Source organism: Myodes glareolus, chromosome 3 (assembly GCF_982192425.1).
Source record: "Myodes glareolus chromosome 3, mMyoGla1.1, whole genome shotgun sequence".
NCBI lineage: Eukaryota > Metazoa > Chordata > Mammalia > Rodentia > Cricetidae > Myodes > Myodes glareolus.
This window is the reverse complement of record NC_142028.1, coordinates 114,405,297-114,421,767: the sequence shown is the minus strand read 5'-3', so window position 1 is coordinate 114,421,767 and position 16,471 is coordinate 114,405,297. Positions and strand designations below refer to the sequence as shown.

The 16,471-nt window shown below is 38.0% G+C and overlaps 1 protein-coding gene across 19 annotated transcripts in view; it reads right to left on the bottom strand.

Moving 5' to 3' along the window:
- Ptprd (protein tyrosine phosphatase receptor type D) overlaps positions 1–16,471 on the bottom strand; it is a 1,378,451-nt gene that overhangs the window by 621,189 nt on the left and 740,791 nt on the right. For all 19 annotated transcript variants that reach the window (XM_085686142.2, XM_087904910.1, XM_087904905.1 and 16 more), the window contains exon 5: positions 1,537–1,574. The gene's annotated coding sequence lies outside the window, so the exon portion shown is untranslated. The remainder of the gene's footprint in view (positions 1–1,536; positions 1,575–16,471) is intronic.

Here is a 16,471-nt window from a genome sequence, read left to right as displayed (position 1 = left end):
TATATGATGATTATGGAAAGTAGTGGACTTACAGTGGATATGCATGATTCATAAATAACCAAATATTGCCTAATACCTGTTGACCGCTAGTACAATTTTTATAAGAGTACACACTACAGTTACACAACCTTGATCAACAACAAGCATAAACCTTGTCACATGCACCAAATGCTTCTGTATAGGAATGCTTCCCTTATTTGTACCTTTATCCCAATACAAAGGGAAGTTACACTGATGAATACTTACGTTTTGTTCTTTAGAATAGAAAAACTCATTTCTATACTTTCTGTGGCATATCTGTAGCTATCAGTTGAGATCATCACCACCGTTGACCTTTCCTTTGCCAATACATAGCGATTGCAACAAAACTACAGTGGAATTCTAGGGCTTTTTATCACTAAATACAAAATGATTTGAGCCATTCTGACTGTAAATTTGAATGGCTTAAAATATGCTTTCTATAAACAAGAGTTATATTTTATTTACTTGCCTCACTTTGAGACACATGGTTTTAACTTTGGGAGAAGTCAGTGACTTCCTGAGTGCAGAAACAATTACACAAGAGAAGTCAGAAATAACTCAAGAACTGGCTCCCTCATTTAAACACGGCTCGAACTGTCCATAAGCCGAGGTTCCCCAAAACATCAAATAATTACATGTTAAGTATAATCTTTTCCTCAAAAAAAGTATATAAATCTGTTCTGTGCTTCTTCTTGCAAAAGATCCCATGTTAGAGTTTCAACGAAGTAAATTGTCAAGTAAGTGAAAAAGCAAAACATAAAAAGGACTTTCTCCTTCTACTCTCTTTAAAACAAATTCTATTTTCTTTCTTTTCTCTTTTAAGTGCAATCTGTTGTATATCCTGTCTCCAATTTCTGTTCTCTACTGTTAGTTCATTCTGGTTTTATTCCTTTGTTGCCCATATACACAGTGAGGAGTGGGTTACCTATTTGTTTCCTTGGTTCCTCCCTCGGCTTGAACACTGGCCCATTTCTTCCTCCTGTTGTTTTCAGCTCTCTTCTTACTGGAGAGCTTCCTTTCTGTTTGCTATGCCTTCTCTGTTCCCTTCATTAGCCAATGCTTCTATCATCATTCCAACATAGCTCATTCTGATGTAAGACAGGAGATATGTCTAGACTCTGTGCTAACAGCTGTATTAGCACATGGAACAGTTTTTACTAAACCCGCTGAGAAGTCGGAGTGGAACAGTTACAACAGTCTCTATCTGGTTAAAAAAAAATATCTTACAAAATCTTATGAGTTCATTTCCCTCTTGTGACTAATACACTACAACCAGAAATTTCTGTCTGTAATTTCTTTATATCCATCTATTGCATTAAAAAAGACTCATGTATATTTAAGATTTCAAATAGTCTCCAATTATTGAAAGTTCACTTTTATTTCTCAAACTATATAATTAAACTGCTAACACCTTTGAAATGAAGCCATAACCCACTCTAACGAATAGACACAGTTAAATACTAAAACAAAAGGAGCTTGAAAGCTGAGCCCAAACCTGGACATTTTAAATCTTACTTGCTATTTAGATCCCCGGGTGCTCACCAGACTTCTTCCTAAACAAAGAAGAAATGTGACAACAATTAAAACGTGAAAACGATGCTATTAAAAACTGCTCATTTAGGTGACGCGTGTTTATCGCGCCTGGCTAGCAGAAAATGTCAAAATCTATGGAGAAGCAAGATTTGTTGTATTATGGCATTTTCTTTCACACTTACTGTTCTAAAAAGCAATCTAAAACATTCCTTTTTAAGCAAAAAGAAGCGAAACTTGTTCTGACTATTCTTGGAAGAGGAATACAGTTCAAAAGTGTTCTGTGTACTTGGCATTATAAATTATATACACTATGAAAAAATGTTCTGTGTACTTGGCATTATAAATTATATACGCTAAGAAATAAATGACACAAAATCATTATTATTAAATAAACATTTGTATTGGAAAAAATTTGAAATATTTTCATGAAAAGGAATATTTTCTTTATTCTAAACTTTGGTTGAGATTAAAATTATTATTATTGTTGGTATTATTATTGTTGTTAGTGAAGACAGAAAATGTTCACTGATGTGTTTTGAGCAACACTACCCGTTTTCTAAAAAGACAGAATCTCCCTAATAATGGAGGTAATGTTAAAAGAGAGGGATTTCAACTTCAAAACTGAGTTGAAGAAAATTCTTAGTAAGAGTTTAAAGGCTGGTAAAATGTCTTAGTCAGTAAGGTGCTCTTCTCACCAAGTCTGAAAACATGAATTTGATCCTTGGGACCCACATGGTACAAGGACAGAATGGTCCTCTAACTTCCACACACATGTGATATGCATAAATGTGCACACATATAAATACACATAGATAAATATTTTTAAATTAAAAAAATATAATTTCCATTAAAATTGAGAAAACTACAAATCAATGAAAGTATTAGTGTTTCAGGAGTTTACTTTTATAACCTAGAAGCCACTTTACAAACGGCCCAATCATTTTTCTGATTTTCCCAATTATTTTTCGTTATAGTCGTTCACTGTGGCTTTTTATTTAGTAAAAATGAAGAAATTATTTTGGGCTTTGAGTACTTACAGAAGTGGAGATATTAATCTATTTCTGTTCTTTAGAAAAACATTGTGAACATATTATCTCCTATTCCAGCATGGCCTTGAATTTGGGATATAGTTGAAGATGATGTTTTTTTTTTCTGATTATCCTGCTTTCAAATATTGAGTGCTGGGATAGAAGATATTTTTTACCGGGCCTGGTTTACATGGTACTGGGGCATGTGTTCAGGACACAGTACCACCTGAACCACCTCCTAAACTCTATGTCTGCACATTTTGGTTTAACCAAAGAATTTAATTTAGCCAAATTCTTAGCTTAAACCAATTAATTTAAATGTGACAACAAAAATAAGTGAAAATGTAGCCAAGGAAGAGGGACACACTCAAAGGCTCATCGCTGAGCTTCTGCAGCTGATGTGGACATTTGTTTGCTACTGTGGGACCTAATAGGTACATTCATGCATATAATAGTTTGTAGCTTATAGAATATTGTTTATATTTTAACACTCTAAATAAAGAAGTAGAAGTATGTCAGTTAGTGTATTTTACAAAACCAAATCTTTGATGAAATTAGCTGCAATTTTTGTTTCAGAAGAACATCTGTAGCTGGGCACGTTTTCATACATCTATAATCCCAACACTCAGAAAGCTGAGCTGAGGGTCAGGAGTACAAGCCAGGCTGGCTTAAATAGTAAGACTGTATCTTAAAAAGAAAAGAAATGCAGAGTCACAGAAATGTCACCCAGATGCAGATGGCTTGGTCATGCTGGTTTCCTGGACCTGTCCCTGAGGCATGAACTGACTCTTTGGAAGCTATTTCCTATGGTGGGACACCTTATTCAGCGTTGATGAAGAGGGAAGGAGCATGGTTCTGCTTCAACTTGATATGCCATGCTTTGTTGATTTCCGTGGGAGACCTGACCCCTTCTAAATGGAGGCAGACGAGGAGTTGATAGGTGGGGGGGTAGAATGAAGGCAGGGGGAGGGAACAGGAGGAAAAGAGGAGGGGAAACTGTAGTTGGTTTTTAAAATAAATAAAACATGATAAATAATAAATAAAAATAAAAAATAAAGAAAGGAAGGAATAAAGACAGAGAGAAAGAAAGCAAAAAAGGAAGAAAAAAATCTAGTTGTGTCAAGAAGACTGTTATCAGGTCTAGTATGGGAGGTGGCATTCTGTAGGCAGGTAAGGACTGCCACACTGGCTGTAGAGACTGATCCTGGCTAAGATTCTGATCGTAAGTGCAGAGAAGGGGCTGGCTGAGATGTTGGGTGTGAAGGAAGCAGAATAAGAAACTAGAGCGGTAGTTAGGCTTCTGGACTTGAGCTCCATTTTTCCTGAGACACTGCAGACTTAGGATATAATAGGATCTGAGGAGATTTCAATTCTGGACATTTTAAAATGTCTGTGAGACAATGGAAATGTTAAGTTGGGTAAGCGTTTCTAGAAAGGGTACCATAGAAATGTACCGTAGGTTATTGAATGGAACAACGGAAGAACCCAGGGTTAGCATGCTACCTGACTCAACTATTTGACTGGCCCCATTTCTTCAATCTCTCACACAGTCAGAAGGTTCAAAGAATTTTTTGTATTAGGCAGAAGCTGATTTTAACTATGTTTATGCCCTTTGGCGTCTTCGAATGTAGCAAGGTGAGAAAAATAGACCTTGATACACAATCTTTTACACAAATACTAGTCAAATGAAATAGATTCGATAAAATTTTCAAAGAAGTCATCACAGTTTATAGAACATGGTTATACTTTCTGAATTAGAGACAAACAAACTGTGATATGATTTGCTGATGATAGCTCTCTCATTTGTATTGTGATGATCCCAAATTCACCGCTCTTACATACTGATAGACATCAATGATATAAACAGAGTATGCAACCCTTAATCCACAGCTTATTAGGATAAAGGAAATTAGGTTTTGTGGATGGTTTGGTATTTTTTCAAGAAATTTCTCAATTTCAAAAAAATCCTTGGGAATCTTGGTTTTATTAACATTCATTGACTGTTACCATCGCTGGAACTGAGAAATTATATTTGCTTATTAAACTTTGATTCTTGATCTATGAAATGGGGTAGTATATGGACACTCAGTCTCATTTCTATGGATTAGTATGTACTCTATATAATCAGTAATGCTATGAGGTTCTTACTGTTACAGTCAAGCCCATGACTATTTCCAAACGATAAAGAATTTTTCTATTGTCACCCTTCTCAAATATTGTTAGATATTGCATGGTCACTTCAAAGTTTAATTTTATGGACAAAGCATAATTAGTTAGCCCAATCAAAATAGCCCTTGTTGCTTCTTTATTATCTGTGATATGTGTCCTAAGTTTGCATGTTTTCAAGAATCCAAGGTTAAATGCTTAGGATGAATTGCTGAACTGACAAACCTGCATATTAAACTATAGAAAATATAATATATTGTTAAATTCTACTCCATAGAATTATAACACATAACAAGTCTACTAACAATACACAAACATGTTGACTATCCAAGGCAGCAGACAATAATTGATTTTATTGTTTTGATTTTTAATTTTTGATAATTTGACAAAATTGCTTGTTAGATTAACTATTGCTTCTTGTACTTTCACTTGTATAATTTGGAGCTTCTGAAATGTGTGTCATAGTTTTTGCTCTTCTTAGTCATCTTCCAAACACAGTTTTTCTGATTTTACTTGTGATAGTTTTTTATAGGTTAGCAATATTAACTATAATCATGAAGTTTGGACAAGATTCATGCTGAAACCCAAGAGAAAGTTAAACGCTTTCTTAGTTTTTCTTGGGACAGAAGTGAGGCTGAGGAGATGAAGGAATTTAAGCAAAATTTGTAATTATTTTTCTTAGCCTATCTTCTTTGAAATTTGAGTCAAATCTGCATTTTATCTATCAATCATTACATTGTTTATATCAACATATTTTATACAGTATATAATTACTTTTTCCTATCTATCTTTCTCTCTATATATCTATCAAGATCCTGTTAGGAGAGGCCTTGCTGGTATAGCTAAAGTTACTGCCTTTGCGGAAGTGCTTCTTATGATAATGATCTAATGACATCATTTCACAGAGTGTGACTCTGCTGAAGTCAACAGCCTGTCACTAGTGCAGTCTCAAGTGAGCTCATGTGTTGATATGCACTTCCATGTGTAGTCCTAAGACTCTGACAATGGACATACTCTTTCCTTGACAAAGTCCAGAGCATCAAGAACATATAGAACCAGGAAGGATGTCAGCAGCTGAAGTGTAACCTACCAAGACAAGCAGTTAAAACAAAAATTTATACCTTGCTACTGTGGATTACAATCTGTTTGTTATCTCATCTGACATTGTAATGCTTTGGAAGTTGATACAGAATATTATATGCTAGAAAGGAGCTTTGCAAATATATTATTAGCCACACCATGATAAGCAAGTAGTTTCTCAGTTTATTTTATAATAGGACACATGTGAAAAGAAGGTAATATCCATCTTTCAGAACAACTATAAATTTAGAAAATTACGATGGATGTTTAGCACTTAATATTGATTAAAATTTCATTTGTTCAATATTTACATTTGAGCATATACCATGGGTTCTTTTGTAGACACTAGGAATTTCAGTTTGAAGAAAAATAGTTTTCTTCTTGCTAAAGATTACTTGATAATGTGCAGCATAAGCATTAAGCAACAAGGACAAGAGACAGATAATAGAGATAGATGACAGTAAGCAGCCAAAGAGAGAGATGAGTTGATGGAAAGTTTCAAATATAGCTAAGTGCCATGAAGATGATAAGAGAGTGCAGTTGGTAGCCAAGAGGGTGCTACTAAAGGGTGAATCATGTGCAGTGAGAGATGACAGTCTTGCCAGAGGGAGTGGTTGAAACTTCTAGAAAGGGTATACAAATATAAACTTGATACAGGGGAAAACTTTGCTGTTTGGAGAACACAAATATGGTCAGGATGGTTGGAGATAGTGAACCAGAATAGTCAGGTGTAAGAGGGAGGAAGAGGAGGCACAGGCAGTTTTTAGATTATATAAGGCGTTGTGTTAGCAGAGTTGCGGTCCACAGAAAAATAGCAAAGCAACTGGGACCAGAAGGAGAAGGGGTCAACAAAGTTCCAGCATACCAATGATTCATCAGTTCAGGACAGGGCCTTGTTGCCATGGCCTTATATAGTAAGTTTCTCATTAAGTCCAGTTTCTGGCTCTTGTGCAGTTTTTGCATTGCTGTATTCATTGCTACCTGTAGCAATGTTTTCATCATTGAAGCCAAATTTGATGATGGCTCTTGATTTGTTTTTTTATTCTCGCCTGCTTGATGCCTATTTCCTGTCCAAGGTGTGCCTTTCGCTTTGGCTGGACTCTCGGCTCTCCACCACTGTCCCTGGCACCTTCTGTACCTGGCGCTCTTGGAAGTGCTCTTTCTTACTGTACCTCAGCGTTCCTGCCTAGCATCTGTCACCAGTTCTGACATGGTTCCGCTGCATCTTGTTCCCAGAGTTGCCTATCGCCCAGGTTAGAGCGTGTTTCCCCACATAAACCTTTTCTTGTGTTTAGATTAGCAATACCCTTCATTATTGGAAGAATAAGCAGCTTTAAAACACGGTTTTCAGGTTTGACACAGGATTTGACAGTAGCTGCTCCATGTAAAACGCCGGTGGCCCCTGCCCCCCAGAAAGGATGGAAATATTAGAGAGCTTCTTCAATTTTATTTGCAGTCATTCATGCGTTTAAAAAAACGATTAAATTTAAGAGACATTTAAATTTACTTTTATAATTTACTATATACTAGTTTATTATCATTGTAAGTTTTGGATGATAGCATCAATCATATCAACAGAAAGATACTGATATAATTTTAATCATTAGTGTGGTATTTCTAACCAATTGTATTCTTCAATGCTGGATTTTGTGCCGTTTGCTGTGTCACGGCCTCTTCAAGCACCACGGTCCACTCTACAGGAGAAAACACATGCCTAGTGCTAGCAATCTGTCATAGAGTGGGAGCTCATAGGCCCCAGGGTTGAGTGTACTACTGTTATTCTCCCATATGGGGATGGCATAAATCTGCCCTCTAACTTCTCTGTGTCTCTATATCTGTAGATGAGTGCCGTTCTCAGACCTCACGAGAGAAGTTTCTTTGTGTAGTGGACAGCGGTAAACGCAAACACCCACAACAGATCAAAGTGGAGAGAATACCTGTCTTAAGAGTGCTCAGCCATAAGTGAGTGCAACATCTTTCATCACTCTGCCCCAAGGCTCGGGGACTGCCAGAGAAAAGGGGATGAAAGAACTGTAAGATATTGGGGTTGGAAAGGACTGAAGTGAAACAATGTCTTCTGCATACGACAGAACTGCAGCACCCATGAAATGGTAACTCTGTCTGCGTGCATAAGATCTGTTCACAAAAGCTTCTCAACATGTCAGCAATGAGGGGCCAGGGGCTCATGAGGCCCCATCCCTAACTGAGGACCGACAGGCACATGATGGTTTGGGAGAGGGGGAATAGAAGGTGAATCAGGTTTTGTTTTTGTTTTTGTTTTTTAAGAAATGACTCCAGATAGGCTGAACATGCTGTACTAGATGATCCTACACCCACGAGTATCTGGACAACACAAATTGGAATAAGTGAGCTATGAAAGGGGACAGGAATTTAGAAGGGGTGGGGGTGTGGATCTTGGAGGAGTGGAGGGTGAATTTGATTAGAAGCAATGGAAGTGATATGGGTTAAAATAGAGAAGAAATGGGTCCGAATTGAAAAGAGCAAGTTTTGGTGATGTTAAAGTTCGGGTGTTCTAAATAATATTTGATCTTTGACACTGTTCAGCTGGATCTACTTCGTTAGTCTTAAAATATGGTCTCATAATATTTGGTTGAGACATGCCCTTCAAGCCAACTCCATTTAGTCTATGTGTTCTTTCTGTCTTGTGCAAGCTGGAAGTAACTCATACACAGATCCCCTGTGATGGAGGAAATACAGGACCATTCAATTTCTTTATCCTTCATGCCAGGACACATTTCTTTAGTCTGTAATTCACTGTGCAAAATTGAATCATAGACTCCTTGTATGTATAAACATGGAACCCACCCTGACTTTAAACTTTGATGGCACAGTGCCTGTCACAGCTTTTGCATATGGAGTCACTGTACGGAACTCTATCACAAACTGATACTGGCGACCCCTTAGCTAATCACTTTTTCTAACATATTCCTTTATTAGATCTTCATAATGTGTTTCTGAACAGTCTTTTATATGGTTAAAGTCATTAGGCAATATTTGCTGCACTTTAATCAAGGATGTTCTCTAAAATCTGGTTATAGTTGCTGTATTGTAGATATTAACATTCACATTCTTCCGTATATAAATGTAACTCAGGACAAGAATTATACCTTCTTATCTTGACCGTATTTTAATGTGGATAGCCCTTGTATTTCTAGTATTTCATGTATCTTTTTCTAAGAGAACTTCAGGAAACAATTATAATTTTTCAAATTTGCTTATACATGTATTTGTGTATGGCTGTTGTTAATTTAGATGTGTAATTTTAAAGACTAATAGGAAAAAGTGTGATATTTCATTAGCATGATTTATTATATATTATACAATTATAAATATAACAAAATATTTAGGACATATGAAGTGAAATTTAATATTAGTGTTGAATTGCTTTCTGCAATTTGTCTTGTTTAAAGACATGCCCAGAGGCATCCAAGACTTATATTTATGACTTTCTTCACATATCTGTATTAGTGACTTTCTCCACTCTATGAGAAAATATTCTGACAAAAGCAACTTAAAGAAGAAACATTATTTGGTTCATAGTTCCAAGTCCAGCCCAGTATGGTGGAGAATTCACAGCATCAGCAGTTGAGGCAGCTGGGTACATTGCATCTCCAATCAGACAGTGGAGGCAGACAAGTGTGAGTGCACACTTACTTTCTCCTTTTCATGCAGATCCCATCCCAGGGCATGGTGCCTGCCACCTGTGGTTACGATGGGTTTTCCCACTTTGGTTAACATAATCTAAATGATCCCTCAGGAGAATGATGGGAGGCTGTGGTTAGGTGAGTCTAGATCTTGTCAGGTAAGCTAAGCAATGCAAACCACCACAGTAATTATTTGTCAACACTGAGCTTTTGAATTACTGTAAGTAGATTATAATTAGTTAATGTGTGTTTTTAAAAAGTGATAATATACCCAAAGGATGCTCAATCATACTGTAAGGATATTTGTTCAACTGTGTTCATAGCAGCATTATTTGTAACTGCCAGAACCTGGAAACAACCTAGATGCCCCTCAACAGAAGAATGGACAAAGAAAATGTGGCACATATACACAATGGAGTACTACTCAGTGTTAAAAAACAAGGGCATCTTGAAATTTGCATGCAAATGGATGGAACTAGAAGAAACCGTCCTGAGTGAGGTAACTCAGACCTAGAAAGATGAACTAGGTATGTACTCACTTATAAGTGGATACTATCTGTAAGCAAAGGATAGCAAGCATGACCCTAGAGAAAATAAGTAGCAAAGTTAACTCTAAGAAAAACATACATAGATTCACCTGAAAAAGAGAAATAGAAAAGATCTCCTGATAAAATTGGGAGCATGGGGGTAGATGGAGAAGGAAAGGCTGAAGGGGAAAAGGAAGGAAGAAGGGGATGCAGAGGAGAACTTGAGGGAAGGGAATAGTTGAAATTGAGGAAGAGAGGACAGTAAGGAAAAAGATATTTTGATGGAGGGAGCCATTATGGGGTTAGCAAGAAACCTGGCACTAGAGAAGTTCCCAGGAATCCACAAGGATGACCCCAGCTAAGACGCTAAACAGTATAGAAAAGGGTGCCTGAACTGCCCTTTCCCTGTAGTCAGACTGATGACTATCTTAAATATTACCATAGAATCTTCATCTAGCAACTGATGGAAGCAGATCCAGAGATCCACAGAAGAGCACTGGGCTGAGCTCCCAAAGTCCAGCTGAAGAGTGGGAGGAGTGAGAATATGAGCAAAGAGATCAAGACCATGATGGGTGTAGCCTCTGAAACAGTTTACCTGAGCTAATGGGAGTTCACCAATTCCAGCCGAATAGCGAAGAAACAAGCATAGGACCAAACTAGATCCTGTGAGTCATAGTTATATGGCTGGGGCAGACTGCAAAGCCACTGGCAGTGGCACCAGGATTTATCCCTACTGCTTGTACTGACTTTTTGGGAACCCATTGTCTTTGGATGGATACCTCACTCGGCCTAGATATACTAGGTAGGGCTTGAACCTTCCCCAAAGCAATGTGTGTTAATCTCTCTGAGAAGTGGATGGAAGGTGGGGTGGAGGGTAAGGTGGAGAGGAAGCGAGGAGGGGAGGGAGTGGGAACTCGGATTTGTATGTAAAATGAAAAGTTAGTTTTCTTTTTTAAAAAAGAAAAAGAAAAAAATGATTAAAAAATAAAAAGTGATAATACTATAAAATGATGACTAGTTAGGTAACACACAAAGATAGAAATATGGAAAACTCCATGGAGCACAAGTTAGGTGAAAAAGGCTTTATGAGACAGGAGGCATTAGAATGAGATAGAACTGCAAAATCTACTTTTTTTTGTGTGCCTGGCTGCTCTCCTTTCAAAAGCCTTATCTTAGATTGCTACTATTACAGAAATGTTGTCAAAGAACATTTTCAGAACAATTAACCTGGGTAAAGAGCATGGAGAAAGAAATCAGATATCTTGATACTATGAACTGAGGACATGAGAAAAGCCATGGTAGAATTTGATGGGAGAACCCGGTTAGAGAGATGTCAGTTCTGGAATATACCGCAGTGGCACAGTTCTGGAGATGACGTGCCCCTCAGTGGGATGAATGACGTCGAGAGCTGGTCAATGGCTGTGTCTCATGTGGTGGTGTAATCCCCCAACCTGAACATGCTTTAAGTCTTTGTAGAAATGGTCGTGGATTGAGGGGGTGGAAATGATAAAGCCCCTAAGAGAGATCTGCAGAGGCACTGGTAGAACTGAGTGCTGAGTTGCGTCAAGTGACGGTTTGTTGAAGCAGGGAGAAAACCGACATTTAATGGTTAGAGGAGAATGATCTACAAAGATAAATTGATCAGTCATGGAAATGAGAAGAAAAATAGAGAAAGACATTGTGGGATCATGGAGCCTAAGAAAGAAAAAAAATAAGAGAGAAAATCAGCTAAAAGGAGGAAATGTTTTGAGAGGAGCAAGAAGAATGTGTATGGAATTTTATTATTCAGCATTAACATGTAACCTGCAGAAACACAGTCCTCAGCAAGGAAACATGAGATTCCACAGATGTTCCATGACCTTGGTGCCTTTGCCTCTCATGCACTATGCTGAGGCTTCCCTGCAGATGCTTGTCTTTTCTCATTTGCTGTCAAGTACACCTATATCGTAAACGTCCCCCGAAGAGCATCAGACGATTTATTGTTTCCTGCACACTTAATATCTGAATCCTCAATCGGTATGCATCACTGACAGATTAATACTATTATCTTTTCTGTGCATACCAAGTCTTCTGGCTCCAATCCTGAATGCTTTTTGTTCTCCTTCTGGCTGCCACTCTAGGATTGTCCTTAATGTATAAAGGATACCATGCATAGAGGAAACAGCCAATCAAGGCAGATTCAGGGCTAGACCAGAAAGAATAATGGACCTGGACTGTTGGGAGTCATGGTGCTCTCCAAATCCGTATGTCACTATTGTTTCATTTTTCAACCAGTTTTTATCCACAGCTGCTCTCCAGGGCTTTTCTGTTGTTAATAGCACAACCTTGGTTTATTCAGTCAGCAATATTTAGAAGGCTATAAAAAGGAATCTTTCATGCTTTCTGCATATTATAAATTATAATTTATAGTCATTTTTTTGTCTACTGCCCATGCTTAAATGCAAGGCCTTGAATAAAGACCTTATCAATATTTATGTTTTAAAAAATTATTATGTTTATTTATTTGTTTGTTTGTTTTTGAGTGTGATCATGCGTGCATGCCAGAGAGCATACAAGGATGTCAGAGGATAGTGTTTCGAAATCAATTTTATTCTTGTACTATGTGAGTTCAGAAAATTGAATGCAGATCGTCCACCTTGGTGACAAATATTATCTGCTGAGTTATCTTGTCAGGTCCTCAATGTTTGTATTCTTAATACTTAGAAGGTTTTTGATACTTGGTAGGCTATCAACTCATATTATTTAATGAGTGTATAAATGGGAGTATGAGTTCAATCAGAAGTATTAGCATCTGTTAATTACATGAAACAATCAATCCTGTAACATATTCATCATGCACGAATACGTTTTTGAAAAATAGGTGCAGATAAACTTTTGGTGAGGACAAAATTATAGTCCCAAATAGGTAGTGGACAATTAAAGAAATGCCCAAAGGAAAAGAACTCATTTTAGGGGCTGCTGAAGAAATGAAATATGTCTCATACAGGAATGGAGAAAGCTGGGTAGAATGTCAAGATGAAAGGGGCACGTTTTTTTCCCTCTAGGACAATGTGACTATTTGATGTATCTGAAGACTGAGCTTTATTTATAGTCATTTAGTCATTAATGAGAAACACTAATTTTTCATGTTTGTTCAGTTTTTGTTTGAATTCCTGTATTATTTTGTCCACAAAAGTTTTTTTTTTCCCCTCAATTAAAAAAAGAGTCTTACAATATGTAGCTACACAGTCAAGTTTTATTTTAAGGACAATGGCATTTTTACCTCCTGTTTTGCAGGGGGGGCTGTGGGTTGTAGGAGAGGAGAAGAGAAAGTCTCCAGCTGCCACCACCCAGCAAAGCCCGGCAAATGATGCCTGCATCCGCTTCTGCCATCAGCACGTACTGAAAGTGATCTTTTTAAACAAGGAATGCAAATAGCTGCAGCATCTCAAAGCTGCAGTTGCTTTCCATAGTGCAAACTGCTGTGTCCCTGCTGACGCAGTTCTCAGCCCTGGCGCCAGCCTGCCTTTGAACTCTTCATGCCCAGCAGCTCGAAAACAGAAGGAACTTCATTTGAGAAGTCTAAAGTAGATGAAGCAGGCAGGTGTGGAGCGGAAGTGGTGATGAAGGGAGATACAATGACTGCTCTCTGGCCTCAGGTAATATTCTGTACATCTGGGCACAACTCTGAAAAGATACCCATAGCGAGGGGGCAGTGAGAAATGCCTAGAAAGCAAAAAAAAAAAAAATCTCTATCTACGGACATATTGAGCTAGAAAGAGACGGGAAGAGTGGATGACTCCAGCTCCGCCTCATCTCAGGTTGTAGCTTCTGTGCTTTGTTGGGTTTTTTTTGGGTTTTTTTTGTTGTTTTGTTTTGTTTTTGTTTTTGTTTTTGTTTTTGTTTTTTTTTTTTGCTTTTACTACATTGCACAATCTTTCCAGGTTCCTGAAAGTGGTCTGTGGATTCATCCTTTGGGGATTGTCATGACATTGCTGAGATGTAGGATTCTACCTATTCTATCTGTTATTGTCAGTGTCTTCTCAGGCAGCTACTTTCTTCTTCTTTCTCCACAGGCACTTGAGAAAGTTCTGCTAAGGGACTCAAGCAGCACCACTTCTCACGGACATGGGCTGCCTGGACTTTCACTGCAACCATGGCACGTGTTCACAAGTCTTTGCTTTTCCCTTGATGAGACACGTTTACCCTGAGATGAACATTTCTCTTCTTTTCTTTCTTCACCTTCATTCTTGTTTGCATCATTGGGTACCATCCATAGACAAGACGTGATTTGGCAGTAACCAAGGCTGTGTTTTCACACAGTTTCTTCCTTTCCTAAGGATGTGTTTAGGGTTATAAGCAGAGTATTTTATCACTGAAGGAAGATCTAGAAAACATCTCAGCTGAACTCATATAGGCAAAGCATAAATAGCTCATAACTATGAACTAGCCCTTCCCGAGTTCATATTAGAATAGAAATTTCGCCGTTAGCTTAGAGCACGTGATTATCAGTCTCAGAAAGACACATTGTTCTTGTGTTTTTGTCAGATGCACCACAGTAAATACACATGGAAGACCAGGCATATAAGAGTCCTTGAAGCATTTGCTCTGAGTATTTACTGGAAATATTGGAGACTGGAAAATGCTCAGAATCCCTCCAACCATTTACTTTTTGGATTGGACATGATTCTGAATGCATTCCCCTTTCCTTCTGTCTCTGCTCCCATCCTTTCTTCTTAGCTTGTCTCTCAGTTGTCTCTGTGGTCTCATTTAATGATGGCACTTTCTCTAGCTGAAATACCGGGTCTTTTTGCTTTGGGGACTATAGTATGCAAATTGGTGGGAGTCAATTGTACCTGATTTTCTAAATTGCCTCTGCTGTAGCAATTCTTCCACCCATAACAACCCATTGAAACCAAACAATGGGATTGATTACACATTCCTCACTCTGGGGGAAACTATTAGTTTTACCTGAATAAAAACTGCAGAACAGGGCTCAATTTAGGTAAGTAGTATACAGAATTGTTCAGGAAGCACAGCAGAAACAGACTTAAAAACCTTAAATATTATTCTCTACCTGCAGAGACTATCAAGGAAAGAGAATTCTATTTACAAGTCAGAAAAACAAAGGCACAGATATTAAATAGGGCTCCAGCATCACCAGTATTAGCACTCATTCAGCTCAACTCTGAAGAGGAATTTTAGAACCCCCATTGCTTTTACAGATCTATACGTGGGTAATAACCATGGGGAATTGTCCCATTTCAAACTGCAGATATCCAGTTGTGTGGTGTTCTAGAGGAGTCCTCATCCTTCCAGTTAGGGACTGGGAAACACTAGGTCCAGCTGTTTAACCTTCCTGATTGTCAGATTTTTTTAACTTAGCCTAAGATACTGTTTTATTGCAATCTTCAGAGTCAGATCAAATGATATGAGGTACAAAATGTGCCATGAAACCTGCTAAGTGCACTCCTAATGGTCTTATCTAAGGAAACCTTTTCTTTTTTCAAGCAGATGCATAACTCTATCATAAAGACCCAGCCTGAGGCAAGGCCCTTGAACTCGCCCTTCAGGGTAGTCAGGTAGAGTCTAGTGTCAGATCAACCTGTGCTAACAATACAGTTCTCTTTCTTCCTGCTTTTCTATCTTGAAGTGAGTTAGACTGTGGAGAGCCATCAGCAAAGTATTACTAACTAGCCAGGCTCTTGTTAGAAGCAGCAATGCTGTGCTTGGAATAAGAACACCATATCACTATTGACACATATTAGCCATCAAAACCAACTACAACATGAAGGAATGCTCCTAAGATACCTCCTCTCAGTCATTCTAGTGTTGCCATTGATGTCTGAAGTCTTGGTCCACTGCTGACATTTATCTTCCTTTTTGCAGAAGAGACTTCTGAAGTCCTTTTGAGGACTGGCTGCAAGACCTATGGCTCTGGATTCCTAGATCATCAACTCTTGATGGGTAAGATTTTATTTTGCATCCTATCTCCTCGATTCTTCATATTCAAACCCTAGCTCAGTCTTCTTATTAACTAATTTTTAACATCTTACAGTAATTCATAACTCTTGTCTGTGTTAGCCATGTGGCTCAGTACCTTTCTCAGCGTGGCAGCTCACATGTTGCTTCTTCAGTGATCTGGGCAAGAGTGGCGGGGGAGCTTCCTGCTTCCCAGAATACTCCTATTCTCTTTGCTCCACCTCTACTTCCTTTCTGGTTTTCCCGCCTATACTTCCTGCCTGGCCAATCAGCATTTATTTAAAATATGATTGACAGAACACAGACAATTCTCTCACACCAATTTATTATAGTAAATTTCCAAGTAATGAATTTTTTTCCTCAATATGTGCCTGTTTCCAAACTAAACATTTTTTTGTCAATTTTATATGTAAGTAACTTTTCTCAAAGATCTGAAAGCTACTATTGGAAATGTAAATGTCAATGAAGAAAGAATTGATATGACCCAGCT